Here is a 7,799-nt window from a genome sequence, read left to right as displayed (position 1 = left end):
TTCATTCATGTAGTAGCATAAGGAGTGGAGACATCCTATGCAATGAGTTTGCATAAGATTGAAATAAGGAATAAGTCACTCTTACTTTATATAGTTGTTTACTGTCTAAGACAGACTGTTTCAAATTAATGACCTAGATAACTCGACCTTAATCCTAAGCTAACTATGAACTCCTGTTTATTCGGGATTATCCTTAGGTTTTCATAGGTGAGGGTTGGCTCAACAGCGCCTACTTAATAAACCTCCCATTTCAGGGATAAGATCAGATAGATAGTTGGGGACATAGGCTGCAAGAAGGAATTCACACCTACTTCATTTAGGAATAGTAGAGAGGTTGTTCTCTTAAGTACTGAATCTAGGTCTTGAACAAAGGGCCCTACACCGAGAGGGACTCAGCTTAATAATTGGATCAATGGGACTTAAGAAGCAAGATGTAATTTTTACGATAAAACAACATTTGACCCAGCCGTTATTACGAACAACCTGTGAAGAGTCGATTTACTGGTTATGATTAAATCAAGTGGACATAAATATATCCACAGTGAGGAGAGTGCAACTACTAAGCTATAGTGGTGTGTCTCGATAGTTAACGAATATTGATTAATTCGGTTTAAAAAGTTTAGCTAATTAATCTCAAATTATTGGAGCTCATGATCTGTAGGTCCATAAGGTCCCTCTACTAGCTCGTATATCGTGGATTAGTATATTGAGTGAATTTGAAGCATTCAAATTCAATTTAGAAATTAAATTTGAAGTGTTCAAATTTTAAATTAAGATTTGAATTTGAATTGTTCAATTTCAAATTAGAGTTTGAATAATTATATTTGATATAATTAACGTTTAATCTTGAACTTAAACGAAATTGTAGAGTTTGAAATATTTAAATATTGATTACATGAATAGGATTCATGTTTAAAATTAGGTGTTTGGTTAATTTAATATTTGATATTAAATTATTATTTAATTAATTAAAATCAAATTATTTTTTTAATTTTCAATTCAATTTTAGAAATTGATTTTTCTAAATTTATTACTTTTAAATTTAATCAATGGAAATTGAAAAATAATATTGAAATAGTGGAATAATCCACATTTTGGGATGATTTGGTGTCTTCATCTCAATCCAAACACCTAGCCCACCATCTCATTGAAATTGAAGTGTTAATTTGCTACCTCCTTCAGTACTTGCATGTATATGATACATAAAAAGCTCATAATTTCTGAGATTGGGTGAGAAGAAGACTGCATTTTTTAAATTCAGAAAAACTCTATCTCTCAAACTCTCTCCAATTCCATACACAAAATTCACTTCAATTATGAGTTTGTATAAGACTGGACCACGAAATGTTTAGTCTCGTTATATAAGGCCATTCATGATAGAGACTTTCATTTCACAAGGATGACCATAAGTAACATGACCTTAATCCTGAGTGAGTTGGGAACTCCTGCCTATGAGGGCAGTCCTTTGATTTTTTAGGTTTTATGTCCTAAAACTTGTAGTTCGTAAAATGATAAACATTTTCCATAATCAATATACTTATTATTGATTTCATAAATTGTATAAAAGTCTAGATCCAATAAACTAAGACCCATGACTAATATATGAGTATTTGAACTTTATGTGGAGACATAAGAGTGGATCAGGTTCGAGTAAATAGTCAAAATAATCTATGGTACATGAACAAGGTTAGGTACCTTATTCTGGTAACATCATTGGATACGCCCTACTTTGTAGTTGTTACAAAGAGTTGTAAAGTGTTACATACGATGTGATCCTAATCCGTATATGTTATGACATGAGGAGTGGAGGCATCCTATGCAATGAGTTTGCATAAGATTAAGACCAAGAAATAAGTCACTCTTACTTTATAACGTTGTTTCTTGTATAAGACTGACAATTCACCTAGATGACCTATGTAACTTGATCTTAATTCTGAGTTAACTATGAACTTCTATTTATTCGGTATTTCCCTTAGATTTTCATATGTGAGGGTTGACTCAACAACGCTGACTCAATAAGACTCCTATTTGAGGGGTAAGACCAAATAGATAGCTGGGGGCATAGGGTGCAAGACAGAGTTCACACCTACCCGATTTAGGGATAGGAGAAAGGTTGTTCTCTCAAGTACTGAATCCAGGTCTTGAACAAGGGGCCCCAACCTCTCACTAGTTTGAGAGAGTTTGGTTTAGTGATTGGATCACAGACTAGTTGTTCATTAGAAGATCAGTAGAAACTTGAGAAATAAGACGTAATCTCGAGGGTAAAACAGATATTTGACCCAGCCGTTATTAGGAACAACATGTGAGGGGTCAACTTGCTGATTATGGTTAAATAATGTAGACATAATATATCTATAGTAAGGGGAGTGCAACTATGAGCTTTACTGGAATGACTCATTAGTTAACGAATGAGGATTAATCTGGCCTAATAAGTTTAGCCAATTAATCTCGGATCGTTGGAGCCTATGATCTGTAAGTCTGTGAGGTTCCCCTACTAACTTAACGAATTAGCTCTAAAATAGCGTGATAAGTTAATTTGAATTGTTCAAATTAGAATTAAGGGAATTAGTAATTATATGAGATATAATTATATGTTTAATTTGAGAATTAAATGGAATAAGAGAATTTATATATTTAAATATGATTTGAATATATAAAGATGGATATGTGTAAAAATTAATTTAATATTTGATATTAAATTAGTTAAGTTTTATTTAATATTAATTTTATTTTTCAATTTTAAAATCAAGTTTTGATTTTTGAGAAAAAATTGAAAAAAACAAAAACAAAACACTAAAATAGAAAATGATGTTTTCCCTTATCAATCTCCTTACTTGCTCACACAAAAAGCATTCAACTTTGTCTTGTCTTCTCTAACCATGAGCTGCAACTTATGCAATTCTCTCATTTGTATGTTGATATGCAATATAATGAAGAGTTTGGAGTGATTTTCGAGCATGGAATCTATAGAGAATTTCAGAGAAAATTCGAGTTGAAGAAAGAATTCTTCATCAAGATTGTTGTTGTGAGCTTTTCTGCTTCATGCCTTGGTTCAAGCTTGTTTTGAGTCCCACAACTCAATCTAGAACACCAAAAGAATAGTGGAAAGATCTTGAGGTGGTATACAATAAGATTCGGAGAAGACAGCAGCTGGAGAAGGAGCTTTGAAGAAGTTCTACAAGAGGTATGTCTTGAAACTCACTTATTTTTTGCAAGAGTATGCTTTTGCCAAAATTAGTGAATTAGAGTGCTTAAATGATCCTTGTACTTCCGCTGTTGCTAATACAATCCTACAATTGGTATCAGATCATCATATAAGCATTCAATTGGGTTTAATTTTGGTTTGGTGGGTGTTTTATATGACAAATATGAAACTGATGCACTGATATGGTTTTCTGAGTTTTGGCATTTTAATTCTCTTTAATTTCTCATTTAAATTTGTAATTGGCTCTTGTTTGATGAGCTTTTTAAGTGTTAGCAAGAGTCTGTAATTTATTTGGAGTCATTAGAGTTGAAATTAAGATGTAATTAAAGAAACAAGTGAAGGAGGCCAAGCTGCTATTCCAGTTTTCAGCTTCTGCTCAAAATTGTTTATGAGGTTCAATTGCTAAGCGATTTCTAGCTCCAGGCGATACACGATGTGAAGAAAAGCTAGACGATCATATAGCAATGGGCACTGGTCGTTGTGATGTTGAACGCTAAATGATCGTGTACTTGCAGGAGCTAAACGATGTGTTCAATTTGTTATACAATAGCACTAAGCGATCGTTTAGCTTTGTCGTGGGAACTAAACGATACGTTGAATTTGCTATACGATGGTACTATACAATCATGTAGCAGCGGCGCATGCTAAGCAATTGGATGAAGTGCTACATGATATCGCTGAGCGATCGTGTAGACGAAATGCTAAGCGATGCGTTGAAGTTTCTATGCGATGGAACTAAACGACGACGCAATGATGTTCTATACGATGGAGCTAAGTGATGGTTTAGCTACGGCGGATACTAAACGATGACATGAAGTGCTAGGAAATGGTGTTAAGTGATCGTGCAATTCTATACAATAGAGCTAAGCGATGAAGTTAAGCGATCATGTAGTTCTATACGATAGAGCTAAGCAATCGTGTAGCTTTGGCAGACACTAAATGATCGTGTAGTTCTATATGATAAAACTAAGAGATTGTTTAGTTGTGGCAAACATTAAACGATCGTGTAGTCCTTCACAACACAAGGCGATGGAGCTAGATGATTGCCTTCAGCACTACACAATCGGCCTTAGCAAGACTTTGAGGTTGTACCGAGAGCAGCCAATTCGACCGGTTCTCTTAAGATCCAATCTGGTTCAACCTCGAAGTTTTTTTGGCTGGATCGGTTCATATTTTGATGGTCCAATTCAAACTCATCCAGTCTGGTTCAAGATGTTTGGGTTCGGTTTGGAGCGGTTCAAACGGTTCAAAGACAGTTTTGAAGTTGATTGTAATAGTTAGGCTTCTGTTTGCTTGTTTATGCCAAAACTAAAACCATATCAATCTGTGTTTAATTATTTATGCATTTGATGTATGTTTTAATTAAATAAATCTTGTATGTGCATATAGTATGCCATTTAGATTTAAAATCCCACTATAGAAAGCATGTTACATGCATTGAAAGTATGTTATAAATTGTTATAATATATAGTATGCATATTAGGGTTTCTTGTATTTAATATAAGTGTTATATTAAATATTGAATGCCTTATGTATGTTATGAATGTTTAGCATGTCTAAAGTTTTATAAGTTGTAATAAAATTGGGTTAGAAATTTAAATTCCACAAACAACAGTTGCATGATCATGTAGGTTGACCACCTATTTTAATTGTTAAAACTTATAAAACCTAGGTTACAAACTCAACCAGTATATAATCCTGTCTAAGGCTAGGGGTACTTAAGTTGACAGTTTACGGAACACCTCCTACCTGGGGAGTATGGCCAAATTATTAAGCGTTGGTAACCGGTTTTATGAGCATACGTGAGTGATGTGAGGTAATAAAATGGTATATCACTTAGACATCATAGGTTAAAATCAATTATAAGAGTTATACTTGGATAAACCACATAGACTTAGGGTTGTTTTATTAGTCGAAAAGAACCTAAGTATAAATCTACCCAATAGAACACTTCAGTATCAGTTTAATAATTTCTATATGATCGAGTTATTATAAAACTTCATTGGGAGATTAATAACATATACGATACGTTATTTTTAGCTCTCACGTCTCTAAGAGTTCACAATCCACATTTAAGTTGTACGTCGTGTCACCCTGGGAATGACCTCCATTCGGAAAGTATTTTTTTAGCTTAAATCTAGATTTCGATGAATAAGAGGAAGTTGTTCAAACATAAGTCTATTATATGATATATAGATTTCAACTGTCACGTCTCCACATAGTTTACACCATGAGATTCATATGATGCTTCGTGTCACCCTGAAAGTGACCTCTATTCGGAAAGTGTTTTGTATGAGTCAATATCAAGGTAAACGAAGGAAGTAATTCATAGTAAGTGGGTGAAGGATATGTGTCAATATATCCTACGATCTCCTCCATTAGTTTGAACCCTGAGATTCCTATGTTGCGCCTGCTGGTTAGCTTTAAACGACCCTTTGCTAGTCGTTTAGCAACGGCTATCCCTACGGAGGGTTGTAGTATAGGATTCGGAACAACCCAGGTTTCAGTAAAATGAATAAGGTTTTATAGTTCTGTCTTGGATATTGTCTTCTATTTCGGAGGCAAGTTCATATAGTTCTTTAAGATCAGAAAATGGTGGGTCACATTTACAAGAATTACTAAGTTGTTAGTAAAGATCTTGACCGAAAATGACAACTAAACGACTATAGGAATAAGAGTTATTCTAGAGATAGTGTTTTGTCAAAATTGTTTGCCTTAGTGAAGGAGTATCTAACTGCCCCTCGGTAGCACATATTCTGACTCATTAAAGTATCGTTGCAAATAAATAACGGTTATGAGTACAATATTACTTTTGGCTAAAACTTGATTTTGGATTTAGTTACAATTTGCTAATTAGAATTTGTTTGAATTTCATCAGCATGTCGAATTCCTCTAGAATACTCGCTTCCGATGTATATAACAGTAAAATCAAATCAACAAACAAATTACTAGCGGTTGATTACACCAAAATAGTTTTAACAGAGGATTAAACTCTATCTCCCAACTCATCTGAAATTATGAATTATGTAGATGAGAGTGCAGAATTCGAACAACAAGATAAATATAATTTACTTGTTATTGAAGCATATTTAGTGGAAAACGATAAAATCTGGATAATTGATTCAGGTGTCGCTAATCATGTTTGTACTATCTCACAGGAAACAAGTTCCTGGAGAAAGTTGACAGAAGGTGAAACAATCTTTAAGGTAGGGACCGGGGAGATTGTTTCAGCCAAAGCGGTGGGAGATATGAAGTTATTTTTAGGAGATACTTACATTTATTTTGAAAAATGTATATTATATTCCTTCTATGAAAAGGAATCTAATATCTGTCTCTTGTTCGCTAGAACAAAATTATAAAGTTTATTTCGAAAATGATGAAGTGTTCATCAATATGGGAAATAAATAGATTTGCTCTGCAAAATTAAAAAATAACTTGTACATGTTAAAACCAATTGAGGTCAAAGCCGTTTTTTACATAGAGATGTCTAAAATTTTTGGGACTCATAAGAAAAGGAAGATTTCTCCATCTGCCTATTTTTGGTACTTGAGACTAAGTCACATAAATCTCAACAGGAATGAAAGATTGGTTAAAAGTGGTCTTCTAAATAAGTTGGAAGACAGTTCATTACCACCACATGAGTCTTGTCTTGAGGGTAAAATGACAAAAAGATCTTTTTCTGGAAAAAATCTTAGAGCCAAAGAACCACTAGAGCTGATTCACTCAGACCTTTGTGTGCATCTAAATGTTAGAGAAAAAGAAGGGTATGAATATTTCATCAATTTTTAGATGATTATTCCAGGTATGGGCATGTTTACCTAATGTACCGAAAGTCTAAAACTTTTGAAAAGTTCAAAGAGTATAAGGTTGAGGTTGGAAACCAATTAGGTAAAAATATTAAAACACTTTGATCGTATCGAGGGGGTGAGTATATGGACATGGAATTCCAAGACTATTTGATAGAACATGGAATTCAGTCTCAACTCACAGCTCCTGGCACACCTCAACAAAACGGTGTGGCAGAAAGTAGAAACAGAACCTTGTTGGGCATGGTTCGTTCCATGATGAGTTACGCTTAGTTACCAAATTCTTTTTGGGGACACGCAGTTGAGACTGCGGTGCATATTTTGAACATGGTTCCCTCGAAAAGTGTTTCAGAAACACCTTACGAGCTCTGGAGAGAACTTAAAGGAAATTTATATTACTTCAGGATTTAGGGTTGTCTAGCACATGTGTTGGTGTAGAATCCTAAAAAGTTGGAACACCATTCAAAAGTATGCTTATTTGTAGGCTACCCAAAAGAAACAAAAGGTGGTTTCTTTTATGATCCTCAGGAAGATAAAGTATTTGTATCGACAAATGCAACCTTCCTAGAGGAAGACTATATAAAGAATCATCAACCTCGCAGTAAACTAATAATAGAAGAAATATCCAGAGAAATGACAAATGTATCAACAAGAGTTGTTGATAGAGCAAGTCTATTAACAAGAGTTGTTGATGAAACGGATACTTCACATCATTCTCAAGAGCTGAGAATGCCTTGTCGTAGTGGAAGGGTTGTGCAACAGCCTAACCGATACATGGGTTTAACTGA

Source organism: Benincasa hispida, chromosome 11, assembly GCF_027475165.1.
Source record: "Benincasa hispida cultivar pf3 chromosome 11, pf3_genome.v1.1, whole genome shotgun sequence".
NCBI classification, from domain to species: Eukaryota; Viridiplantae; Streptophyta; class Magnoliopsida; order Cucurbitales; family Cucurbitaceae; genus Benincasa; species Benincasa hispida.
The sequence above is the reverse complement of the archived record's forward strand: the minus strand, read 5'-3'. Positions refer to the sequence as shown.